The following is a 14,353-nucleotide window of genomic DNA, read 5'->3' on the forward strand; positions in this document are numbered from 1 at the left end:
TGGGTCTGCTGTGTGCATTTTTCTGTGAGGGCCATTAGGGGCCCCTGACACCACAATACTTGATCTGCACTGAAAGGCTGGGGTGGTGGTGTAACGTCAGGGCCCTCGCTGAGACGCCAGCTGTTGTGGTGGGGGGTTGGAGGCTGGAGGTTGGGGAGGCATCTGACGTATGGGAAAAGTTAAAGGACGCAGCACATGCACACACCATCGACACTGCTCCACTTGGATTTGTAGAAGCTGTTGCAAAATTCTGATTACTTCATAATTTCCTGAGCGTAATTTATAGCACTGTGGGCTGCAGCAGGAGGTCTCACTCAAAAAAAAAAAAAAGTCTAAAGAAGTTCCTCAACATATTTTCCGTGATGAAGACCTAATTTATTGAGCACATTTCAATGGTTGGGTTTTTTTCCAAAGCTGAAAAAAATGCCAAATGTCACAATTTAACTAATGCTAATGTTATGAATTAATTTAATGAACTTTTATTTCGAAGGAATTATTGTATAAATCATTGCCACACACATTGCTAAATTTGTGGAAATGTGTTAAAACGTATGCAAATGACACACAGCATTTTGAAAAATGGAAGCACATGTGTAGCATTCACACGCAGCTGCATTTTCAGCAGGAAAACCTTTTGTATTGTATTGTTTGTCTTGCTCAGTATTAGGTGGCTGGCAATGTGATCAAAAGCCCTGTAAAATTAACCGGGGCATTTTACAATGTATGTAGATATTTTAGAACAAATGACTTAACAGCAAACTCAAAGCACCTTTTTCCTGGGAAAGATTTATAGTCTTAGGTTGTCGATGGATACAGTGAGGAATGATGCCAGTAGGTCTCTGGCCGCATTATCAAGAGGCAGTGGCATGTGGATTTACAGCAGGTTTTAGACGTGCCAGCCTTCGTCATACATCATCTTCTACATCCCACTAATTCACTTATTACACACTGAAAGAGATTAATACGCGGGGCCTTACAGCTCACAATCAATTCAAAGGCTGGTCGTTCCAGGCTCGTAGTTTGTAGGTATGAGGAGGTAGTTTCAATGGGGAACTTTCTGAGATAACTTCTTTTCAAATACTACATATTCATGGAAAACTGGCAGGATTATTAATATACTCAAAGTTGGAAAATAAAGCAAACAGGAATTATGGTCTGGATTAATTCCTAATTTAAATAATACTACATTTTACATGGAATTTTCCTATAACAAAGTACTCAAAAAAGTAGCAAATTAGCATAAAATGAATGCTGATAACAAAACAGATGAAAATTGAAATATTTGCACTGATGCAGAAAAAAAAGAAAATGAAAAAAAGTGATAATTCTCGATGATGCAGTAAAAATGGATATTAACGGCATATCAAAAAACTTCATGTGACAGTCAAACTTAATCAGTCGTTTTCACTTGGTTGTCTGGAGGGCGCTGTCACTGTGTTTTTAGTCAATAAACCTGCAACTTAGTTCAGACTAATTGTTGAAAATCTGTTTCTGATTGTGGTGAATTGGAAAAATGCGATGGGTCCCTCCCGTCTATCCACTCCAGTATTTTTCCCTCCTCTCAATGAGCGCTTGTCCATTCTTGAACCTTTGCCAGTGGAACAATCCGGTATGAGATGGAGGAAAATATTGATTTAGAGGCCGCAATTGTAAGTCATGATGTGTCCTGACATGGCTGTATAGGGCTCCAAACTCACAGAACAGATGTTGTTTAGGCGTAGCTTTTTTGCTGCCAAGGCCTGGCCTCCTTGCACAGTAACATACAAACAAACACAACAGATAGGCTGACTGTGTTTACTGCTCGCTGTCAGTACCCTCTTCCTCCCTGCAGTTCTCAGGCGGCACATTCCTCCATACTTACAGCGTAGAGAAGGAGGAGAAGCCAGCGGGCTGCTGGCATGTAACACTATCCCCCAACACCAAACATCATACCAGGGACGCTTTCTTACCAGTGCCAGCACCACCACTCCTCACCCTTTTCCCTCATCCTTTTATTTTGTTGCAGCCCTACAGGGGATTCTCAAAGTGAAGAAAACTGCAACAGCCTGGTTATTGTTCTAAATAAAACACAATTATAGCTTTTGTTATGTGTATTATCCCCATGTGCATTCTAACAATACAACTATAACATTATTCATGTGCCCATTCAACAGGAATTATAATAACAATAAACAACAATATTTTTGTCAGACAACACCATTTGATTTGCATGTCAACAAAATGAACCATGTTATTCGAAAGATTACAAAAAAACTTCCAGGCAACATGTACTTCATAGCATTTAGTAGAGACAATACTATTTCTCTCCCTTCGGGAATTCAGTGATGTAGCTAAAAAACAGTGAAAATCGGTGCCTCTGATTTCATTTTCAGGCATTTTGACTGAAATCATGTTACTATCAGCATCGCAGTCTTATCATATGATGAATGTGTCTAGTTGAGTGTGTCTGCATGTTTACACAAAGCAATCAAGTGCCCCCTCCTATTTCCTGCATTTGCACCCATGATTAATTGGGTCATGGTTCATGTGGCAAATTCTCCTCGTCACCCTCAGAGAGACGGCTCTGAGAGGACTGACCGACCTGCCATAACAGGCTGCTGTGAGACACAGCTGGGCCTCCTTCCCACTACCAACAACTCTCTCTCCACATCCAGCCACAATAACGTCCACTCAGACTGCTACAGTGCAGTGAGCCGAGGCTGACAGGGAGGGGAGAGTATAAAGCATGATGGAGGTAGATTTATGTGTTTGTTTTTCAAATAAAAGAAGATATGCTATTTGGACCTTTTTTAAAATCATTTTCTTAATAAGAAACATCATTTTGTAAAATCTGGGGGAAAAAGTTTAAGCAGGCCCTTCTGTGAAGTCTAATTTTTCATGATTTATGGTCTGAAATGTTTTTTTCACAGGCTCACACCTCTAAGGGTAAGAACAGTGAGTGTGTGAGTGACAGCAGTATAAGCAGCTGCGTTGTTCCCTAAAACAAACTACAGAATGGTAAACATAGCCTACTAAAGTTGGATTTTTTGTTGTTTTTTTAACTTCAGTAAAAGTAGTAATATCACTGTAAAATATTAAACTACATTATGTCTTTAATTGTCTTGCAGATATCAGTGTATAAAAGTATTAATGAAAAGAAGAATAGAGTTTGTTTTTGCTGACAAATATGTTTTTTTTTGTCTGTGTTTCAAATCAGCTCAGGAGTAGCATAGAAAGAAAAACAGAAACAAAGGGTCAGCTAGAAACTGATGAAAGAAAGAATGAAGGATAGAAATAAAGATGTGATAGCTGAAATAAAAACTAAATGTGAAACTAAATTACAGCTACCAGAAAAAAGTAATGAAGGAAAAAAAACACAAGACAAGATTGAAAAGGTAAAAAATCTTCAAAATAGGAAATTCTCAAGTACAAAACCCCAAAACGGGTCATACGTACTAACTGAGCAATTGTTCAGTTACTTTCCAGCTGCTTTCATTATGCTCTGATGAACTGGCAAAGTACCAAAGCATTTGAACCCATTCAGAACTCAATTATATTTAAAAATCTAAAAGCAGCATGATGAAAACCTCCAGAGATTAATATTCTGTTCTGATTGTATGATTAGAAAATCAAATCACAGCAGTATTTCCCTGTTAAAACCGTGTTTTTTTTTTCTATTCATTTTTCGGTGACACTCAGATCCACCGCCCTTTACAATGGATTGACGATTTTGAAAAAAATCCTGAGTAAAAGCTATAAATCTTTCAGAGGATAATTTGCACTGTATGGGTAATATAATATCTCACTTTACACAAACAACCGTTTAAAAACAAATTATGTAGTTTATTATGCACTTGTAACAATATAAATTATAGACTAAAATGTGCCTTGCACTTCCTCCTTTCCTCATGGTCGGAAAGGATGGGGGTGTGGCTCTACTGCAGTCAACTTTAGATGAAGTGGAACGCTGTGATTGGCTTATAGACACCCCATCAAATGAGTCAGTGTATTTGGGTGGAGTCAGATGACAATAATCACAGCTCTAGAGATCCTAGAAAATGCAGAGGATCTGAGACAAAAAAAATGTAAAATTGAATCTCTTAACCTTTTGAACTTTGCATGTGACTTCGCATGCCAGACACATCCACTTTTATGAGATGCGTCAGACATAGATATGATAACTTGGAAATGTTAAAGTGTAAGGTGGCTAGTTGGCAACTGTCTGCTAAGTTAGGCAGGACACACCCTTTGTTTCAACTTTCCTAACCCTTTGTTCAACCTTTCTCCAACCGCACGTTGTACAAACTGTATAAATACTCTGTGTATTTGCTCCCTCTTTGCCTCCAATGATCCAACACGTTCTCTCGCAAAAGCCTGCTTAATAAAATCCAAAAACATTTTTGTGCTGTCTCACTTTATTGATCTCTCTTAATACATTTCCACAACCAAAATATCTGCCAACAAAAACGTCCAACAAAAAGGATTCCTTGTTTTGCTTAGATTATACATATTTGCCAGAAAGTGGCAAACCTCCTGCATCTCAGTGCAGTGCATCTATTGATGTATTGTTTTTGTGCTACAATAAACAGTGCGGAGAACACTGACTTTTTTGTTGGGATTTCTGTTGATGGTGCTGTTTTCTTTGCATGCTCAGGGTGGATATTGTTGCTCATGCAAACTAACCACTTCAAACTGATTAACCAGTGAAACGTTGGACACGTTTAACTCCACACATTCCAGAGGATTTTTTTTTCCCCTGGGAAAGACTGACCAGAGAAGCAAAGCTTTCACAAACCAGCCATAAGGTTTGTCACTTCTTACTTATATCTACTGTTTATGCTAGAGATAGAGAGCAGCCTAACAGACGTTTAACTAGATGCGAATGAGAACTGCCCTGAAACAAAACAGTCTGACATGAGGGTTTATTTACTAGAGGACAGCTAAACAAGGCTAAACCATAAGAGCTGGTAATTAGAGAGGGAGGAAACAACATTTGGTCTCCTTGATGGCATTGAGGTTTTGTCGCAGGGAGACACAAAAAAATGCAAACAAGCAGACAGGAGCTCTCTTTCTCTCTCTGTCCAACACACATAATACAACTGGTCCTCTGTAGAGTAAAACTTGGAGATTTGGTTAATTGTAAATCATAAAGACCCACCTAATGATCAAATCAACTTAAGTTTTCTAAATATATAACTTTGATTCCTTATTGTTAATATACAAAACTGTGTGTTGTCCCCCAAATCAGCTAAACCGATGGCAGTTCTGATCATAAAATGTGAAAAAATGAATCATTTTAATTGAGTAAAAAGAACAATTGTTAGAAGGAGAATACTTCATCACTAATCTGACTGTGATAATAAACTCATTTCATGGTATTGCAACATAACAGTCACCGACAAGTACTGCCTGAGATAATTAGCTAAAGTGAATGGAAGTATTGTGTTTTCTGGGAAGTAGTTGTGTTCTAATACAAGAATACATTCGTCATAGAATCAGCTCTCATCAATCTTTGAAGGACAGTGTCTTAACCCCCATCTCACTCCCTCTGCTGCTCCCTCTGCCAGTATTGTCTTGGATATTATTCCTCCTCCATCTGCCATAGGATTAGATTCACACACACACACACACACACACACACACATACAGTAAGTCAGGTTTTAGAACAATGTCTGCCAAATAAGACCTTGGCAGCAATGCACTTGACTTCTACACGAACTCCAAAGTGACACAAATGCAGTTTTGCACTTTTAGTCACAAAATTCAGCTCAAAAACAAAGAGGGGGGAATGCGACATCTCAACTATTCAGTTAACACAACATATATGTAAGTAATCAATGCTAAAAAGCTCACAGTTTAAGTTCATATTTAATAGATGATTTTGTTTGAAGTTCATTCAGCTGTGGTTAAACATCCAGCTTATCACGTTCTCATCTTAAGGTGTCAGTGGACTTCTGCGTCTACATATTACGCTCCAGGTATCCTTCTGCGTCTTCTGTTTATATTCCGGGCTGCTGTTACTGTGATGTCACACAAGCACATGGTACGATTATGCTGCATGTGGTTATGTTTAGGCAACAAAAGCACATGACAACCAATGCTGAGGCATCAACAAATGGACATGCTGGCACAGATGGTATGGATTAGGGGAAGAAGGCACGTGACAAGGTTTAAAAAAAAAAAAAAAATACAGATTCAGACGGAAAGTGAACACCGGACTTCTGCATTAAAGTCTGGGGTTTGTTGGACCCATCCGCTGCCCCTCCTGCCTGCAGTATAGACACCTTTGCACTCCTTATATTTCGTTGTTACCGGCATGGCAGTGTTTCAACATTACGCTGTTCTTGTGGTGTATCATGTGGAGATGACAGGTTCCATCTGGACACACGCATTCACAAGTGATGCTGTCCATCCACCGTGCCAAGGCACAGCCATCTAGCAGCATATAATAACACCACAACCACTACTATCTAGCAATGTTCTCAGATGATCCTGTCCAGGGGCATAACATGAAGGTGACACTAAAGGTGGCTTTTGCTGTCGGGACCGTACGCCGAAAGCATTGTCAAAGCATTGTTATTTGACAACTTCGGAATGAGAGCTGGCAGCAGAGATGGAAGCAACGAAGCACCCTTTGCAGTGGTATAATAGGCACCAAGGACATCAGCTCATCACATACCACCTCTTTGTCTGTTGACATCGGTTTCAGACACGGATGCACAAGGCACCTTTTGCAGCAGAATGCTATGCAAGAGGCATTTCAGTTTTAGCAGCAATGGGCAAAAATCAAAAACAGCAATGTCCAAACCCTGAAACATCCAAAACAAATGCAAAAGGGTACATAGATCATCTTATTTAGATGTGCAGATCCCCTGACGATGTGGCGGTCTTTGACGAGCTGGGATTAGAACATAACGTTTTTTATGTACTATTAAACCCTAAAAGACAGCATCTATAATAATAGTTCAAAACGTGAGAACAAGAAGTTCTTCACATCAATCAAATGTCATTAAGCTGATGTCAGTGGCTTTGATAATGTGTGTGTGCCTGCCTGTCTGCTTTCTAAAGGCTTTGGAGCTGCAGTCATCATCGGGAAGACAGTCAGGTCTGTTGCTACGTTGTTGCAAAGACATTTAACTAAAATATTCAGGAGAAAAGCACCTTAATTATACAGATGATGGAGTGCAGGCCCTGAAGTCGTGTGTGTTTGTGTGTATGTGTGTGTGTGTGTGTGTGTGTGTGTGTGTGTGTGTCAGTATCACACATTTTCCATAATAGCGTCTAATTGGCCTATGGCTCCGCAGATCTCTCACTCTCATTGGGTGCATCTGTGTTGTCGAGACTGTTCTACTTATTTTTTTTTTCTTGAAGAGACATATTTATATGTGCAGATGCACATATACATATATATTTATGTCTGTGTTATACATATGCAACATGTACACACGCAAACACACACAAACAAGTGTGCACAAACTATGCACGTAAACACGAAGTGTGGTTTATTGTGACAGACTTTAGTGTTTACCTCTGGTGCAGCGGGAGAGGAAGACGAGACAAAATGGAAGACACTGTGGAGTCAGGAAGCACACACACACACACACACACACACACACACACACACACACACACACACACACACACACACACACACTTGTTGCCTGCTTCCTGCCAAAGCTAGGCAACTAAATGAGGTGTTCCTCTTTCATTAATCATGGCTGTTGTTCAGGTTACCTGAGCGACACACAGTCAAGCAGTTAGGGTGAAAAAAAGGCAGCAGGAGCACTGAGTGACACTGAACAGCCTCATACACACTAATTATATTACATTAATGTGATTATTTCAACACCTACTCATTAAATTACACTCTCTCAGCCTCCACAGAGCATTTTTATTAAGGGCATGTTTTATTTATTTGTGAAGGTATAGGACTTTGACACAGAAGCATGTTCTGTAGGCACTGAAATACAAGGATTAATGTGTTTCATAGATGTAAAACAAGCTTTGAGAGTGGTCACGTTTAACCGTAATCTAAATGTAAAACAGAACTGGGTGTAATGCAAATGTCTTAATAGTAATGTCTTTGTTACCACCCTTATGTGAATTTCTGTGTTTCTGTCATCTGCTCCTAGTCTCGCCTGTGGAGCTATGAACAGTTGGCAAGCATGGTGAAAACCAAGGTTATGGGTGTGGTGCACATCTACACATGTAATCCCAAATGCCTTAGTACGACCTCGTGTTGAAACATCAGAGTGTCCTGGCTAAGTCCTCCCTGGAAGCCTCACTGAGATATGTTTGTGGCAATGCTCTCAGCCGTGCTATGATGCATAATATGCAGATTACAATCCCACTGGAAAAATAGCTAAACATTTCTTACAATATTGCCATTCATTAGTCAAACATCACGAGACAAACCTTTCGACCGCAAGGCATTTTAACTACTGTGAAATGAAAGCAGCGCCAAGAAATGCTTTCCTTCATGTGTAATGCGTTCAAAAGAAGAATCCCATTAGAAGCATTTTTATAATCATCAAAGAACTACACTTTTCATTTATTATCATCTTCACAGTCTGCCAAAAAAGTATTAACTCTATACTTTTTATATGCTGGGTGCTGTTTTGAGTGCAGGAATAAACGCGCATTTACAAGGAGCTTATAGATCATTAAAAAGCTTTATAGAAACTGACTGTTACTGGATAAGCAAACTACACTCTGTCAAAGAACTCAAGTAAAATGTCACAGGAAAGTGAAGCTGAGTTGCTGATGTGAGCAAGCGAACAATTATGTGCTTCTTGGACTGGGAATCATTATATTTGCTCAGTTGAAAATAATCGCATCCACTCATAATAAGAGGTTGTCACATTAGTGATTATACATTGCTGACGATGCTCAAATTGCTTGCTCTTCAAATTTCCACACTTAGACAAAAACCACCATGTATGACAACTAAGACGGTGTTTCAACTTTTTATCACTTAAAGTAAGTCTGTTGGCTGTGTTTCTTTTTTTTCCAGCTGCACTATGCAGTAACACCTGATAGAATTTGCCCAAAGCTACCTCTCCAACAAAAGAGTAAGACAGACAGACTTTATAGTTGTTTAGCCTTTGTTGTTGCTGTTTTGTGTCTCTTTGTAGTTGCTACACATCTCTCCCTGATTTGGTTCTCTTTATGGTTGTTCTGAATCTTTATAGTTGTTCTGTGCCTGTTATTGTTTTTCCCCTTTTCAAAGTCATACTGTCTCTCCTTATAGTTGAATCTTTTGTTTTTTTTTCATCTTTTTGTAGGTGCTTTGTGTGTCTTTGTAGTCATTTTATGTGTCTTTGTGGTTATTTTCAGCCCCTTCTTAGTCCAAATTCATCGAAAAGCACCTGGCATAGGGGTGTGATGCCAAAACCCACCTTCTGGGTCCAACCTGAATGTAGCTGGATGTCATCAAATGAGAATGCGGTCGGACAGAACCGGTGGCATGTTACCGAATGCTGGTGGACAGCCGGATGGAACCGGGCACGTCCCCACGCAACGCTAAAAAACGTGGCCAGACAGAGCCAGTCATGTGCGCATGAAACACTGAGGACACTGTCAGGTAATAACGGAGTTTGAAGTTTGCTTCCTATGTGTGTGTGTGTGTGTGTGTTCTTCTAAACCTTGCCATGTGCCTCTTTTGCCTAAACCTAGCCATCCATGACTTTTTTGCTTATCCTAACCAGTCCATGCTGTCGTGTAAACATTAGGACCATGCTGCTTTCTGCATGCTTTGACATCACGGTAACGGCTGCGTCATCCCACCATGTGCATTTGTTGACACCACCGTAACGCATCCCTGAGCGTTAACAGCTTACACAGAAGGATACCTAAAATGTCATAGGTAAATGCAGAAGGTCCTGACACAGCGGCACCTTGTGATGAGTGAGAACATGTTTTTAAAATTCTTTGGTAATTGTGTCAGTCTCTTTGCATCTCTTTGCAGCTGTTTTGCAGTTCTTTGTAGTCATTTTATGTCTCTTTGTGATTGTTTTGTATTGCTTTGTAATTGTTTAGTGTCTCCTGTTTTTTTTTGTATCTCTCTCTCTCTGTTGTTGTTTTGACCATTTTTGTAGTTAATTTGTGTGTTTTACATCTCTTTGTAGTTGCTTTGTGTCTCTTTTGACTCATTATGTGTTTCTTTGTGGTCATTTTGTGTGGCTTTGTGATTGCTTATCCCCTTCTCGTACTCTTCATAAGTCTCCTTTTGTCTTTTTGCTGCTGTTTTGCATCTCTTTGTAGTTGTTTTGTTTCTCTTTGTGGTTGTTCTGCTTCTCGTTGTAGACATTTTGTTTGTCTTTGTGGTTGTTTCGCATCTCTTTGTAATGATATGTGTTTTTTTGTTGTAATTTTGTGTCTATTTGTAGTCATTTTGTGTGCCTCTGTGGTTTTTTATCCCCCTCTCATAGTCATTGTGAGTCTCTTTTTGTGTCTTTGCAGCTGTTTTGCATGTCTTTGTAGTTATTTTGTTTCTCTTTCTGGTTGTTTTGCATGTCTTTATAGTTGCTTTGTGTCTTTTGGAGTTCCTTTGTGTCTCTTTTTAGTCATTTTGTGTGTCTTTGTGATTGTTTATCCCCTTCTTGTAGTCATTGTGAAACTCTTTTTGTGTCTGTAGATAATTGTCATCTATCTGTAGTCATTTTGTGCCTCTTTCTGGCCTTTTTGTGTCTCGTTTAAGTTGTTTTATGTCTCCTTGTGGTCATTTTGAGTTTCCTCTTGTTCGGTATATTTCTCTTAAAGTGACATTTTGCAGGTTAAGGCCAGAGGGGGCCCTGGGCTTGTGACTGGTAGGCCTGTTCAGTGATCCATCCATGTAGATAAATGGTGTTCTACTTCACTGTTTATAAATTAATGAACGGTAAAGGTCAAAACAAGCCAATGACTCTATCATTACTCATCATAACCAACCTTGTTCCCGTAAAAAAAAAAACTAACCGGCACTTCATCATGGATCAGGTATGTTGGCATTCATTATCCCATTATTTGTCAGTGCAGTCTAAGTATGTACATCCCTCAGCACACATGGTTACCATCAGCACAACTCTCACCACAAAACCACAGTGTTAGTCTAATCTCTAAATACCGTGTATAATGGCCCCCGTGTCATTATGTTGCTTCGCTTTATGACACACACGGCCCTCAAATCGGCACAGCGATGAGTGTGTGTTTGTACCGCATCCAACCCTGAAACACTGTAATACTGAATGGCAAAACCCTCATCAGCCGTCACAGCGGCTGTCTTTCATATGAATAGTGTCTGATACTCTTCCTGTCTTGTTTTAGATGTTTTAAAAGCATTCTGGAAGGGGGCTTAACAGGCTTTTACCGACAAGTAGGCACATGGTCTGAACACTGCAAGCCTTGGTGCTTTTGTGTTGAGCTTTTATCTATTCGGGTAGATGGGGAAGGTGGGGACATGTCTAAAAAAAGTAGAGACATTTGAGTAAACTTATATCATCATCCGTCTGTCTTTTATTCTCGCTATCTTTCTTTCTGTCTCTCAAAGTCTCTTTCTCTGCTACCAAGACTCATCCTGAGAACAGAGAGATTACCTCCATTTGTCTTCATTAGCATATTAGCGAACAGGCCCTTTGCCGGAGCCCGTGGGAAATTGCTGTAATTGCTAAGATAGCTGTAGACTAAACCACTGAAGGAATCTGTAGAGCTGTGTGTGCACACACTCCAGTAATGGAGGGATTTCAGAGATGAACTTCACCTTGACTCTCATGTTCCTCTCTTCTGTCGAATATCTCTGCATGTGCACACTGTATGTGAGCGAGCACGGAAAAGCTGCAAGGAAAACAACAGCCCAGAAAATTACTCCGAGCAGCCAGCTGTTTCTGAATCTCATCATAGGAATTTATCAACAAGCATAATTCTGGCACCAGCCTCCTATGGCGATGCGAACGTTTCCATGAAAAGAATCATCACACGACTTTCCCATCCTCACTTATGAGAGCTAGCTGCTTATGAGGGGTATTTTTGAGTTTCCAATTCATTCGAATGAATGCAGAAATGAATTACCCTTGCATATGTGAACTACTAGGGAGGAGAGGTTGTTTGATCCATTCTAATATATGGATGATTGCAATACACTGTGATTCAAATTATGAAGCGTGCACTCATCCTCAAAAAACACCCCATACAGTCCAACTGGCAGCTGAAATGCTCCTAATTGCAAGGCACAAACAAACACGAAAATTACAGCAACTGTGCCCAATTAGGGGATATTTTTGCATTGCTTTCTCTGGTTCTATGGTTGATTAGCTGCCTGTTCAGGTAAGCAGTTATCATTGAGTACATCTAAAGTTCGCAGAGTTCAGATCAATAGTGTGGTTCCAAAATGTGCTGTGAACTAAATGGGATTTGTGTCTAAGAGTTGTATAAATATACACATGTTGCCTTGTGTGTGTTGATTATATGAATTCGATAGCTTCAGGTATACTACGCAGGACTTTCTAAAAAAAAAAAAAAAAAAAAAAAACTGTATCAAATGTTGACAATGTATGTAGCCAGAATAGGGCCAGCAAATCTGGCCTGATTCTAGGGCATCATTTATCTCTCAGCCAAGCTGTGCAACCAGACATAACCAACTTATTTCTTCCACTGTGCCAGGTTCGGGTCAATGCTGGGCCAGGTTATTTATTGGTTTAGGGCTAAGTGATGGCAGTGTCTGCAGCCGGAGTCAGACCAGGAGTTAAGCCAGATTCTGGGCGATCATTTATCCATATAGTCTTAGACAGGTAAGGCAACAAGACATGGACCAACTTAATTCTTTTGGTGCACGAAGTTTGGGCTAAGGCTGGGCCAGATCATTTTTGATAAATGGCCAGTGATAACAGAATCAGCTGCCAGGATCAGGCTTGCTTGTTTGGCTTAATTCTTGATCATCATTCAAGCTGAGTCTCAGCCAAGTTGGGCAATCCGAACTGGGCGGACTTATTTTTTCTGGTGTGCCAAGTTTGAGCCGATGCTGGGCCAGGTCATTTTTTGATGAAGGGACAGTGATTGCAGTGTCTGCAGCCAGAATAGGGCTAGCTTATTTGGCCTGATTCTGGGGCATCAATTATGCTGAGTCTCAACCAAGTCGGGCAACAAAACGCAGCCTGACTGATATCTTCCTGCATTACGAGTTCGGCTGATTTAGGCTACCTGGGGAGAATCATACTAAAGTAATCCCTCTCAATCATGACTTATGACCCACTAGAAATTTGTGGCGTGTATTTATCTGTGGAGACCCTGCCTGCCACCTGTATTATCTTATTTTTTCTTTTTTGCTACTGTCAAGACATTCAGCCAAAAACAGGTGAGGTCAGGACTTAATTAAAAAAGTAGCAAACACATAGTAGCACCATCCAAGAGGAGGCTACAAAATCGAGGACACTAGATGCAATTGTAGCAAGGCAAGATGCCAAGCAGACAAAGCTCATTCCAAACAGAGAGTGAATCTGGGGTTGGCTTTCACTTACACTGCCGAACACTGAAGGACAGGATGAAGAGCAATGAGGGGTGGCCTGTTTTCGGTTGGACAGGTGCTGGATAATTAGCTTGCTAAAGAATGGGCTTTTTGATAACAACAAATATAACATTCCTACATTAGAACAGCAGCTTGCATTGTATGTACAGTACATGCTTTGTAGGAAAGAGGGGCCAAGTTTAAATACTGTAAATTCCTGCATGGTATACCTTTAAGTGAAAGCTGACGATAACCCTTTGTAAGAGTTTTATAAAATACTGTCTGCTTACAGTTAGTAGCATGCTTTCTTTTGTCCAGTTCTCTCATTATTGTTTGGAGAAGAACAAGGATAGGAAAACCACAATGGCAGAAAAACCTTGCCTTCGTATATTGTTCACATTAGTCCACATGCATTATGAATCCTACTGCAATCTCAAAGAGCGACATTAAATCATTGTTGACAAAGAGGGTAATAGAAAAGAAAAGCAAGTACAAACATAGAAGCACACATAACGCTGTGCAATTATTATGCATATGTAAGCACCCACTACGATAATTTGACCTGGGGTTACTTGGCTTGCGTGCGGAATCCTACCAACATACACACGCATGCTTGTTTGACAGTCTAAAGCGTTGTGACACAGGCCCGGTGGCACAATTTCACTGACACACACACTTAGCATCACGCCATCTCTTACCTTCAAATGACCATTCTTCTTCAAACCTTACTGTTACTGCAGACAGCAGTATACTGTGCAGCAGAGAAACCTCATGTCGCCTTTGCTTTCAGAGGCACAGTGTGATTCACAACTTGGGAAAAAAAAACACATTTATTTTAAGTCCTGCTTTCACCAATTGAGGCCGGCCTTGAGCATGTTCATTCTTTTTCACAGTCTG

The sequence above is a fragment of the Plectropomus leopardus genome, chromosome 10 (genome assembly GCF_008729295.1).
Source record: "Plectropomus leopardus isolate mb chromosome 10, YSFRI_Pleo_2.0, whole genome shotgun sequence".
Taxonomy (NCBI): Eukaryota; Metazoa; Chordata; class Actinopteri; order Perciformes; family Serranidae; genus Plectropomus; species Plectropomus leopardus.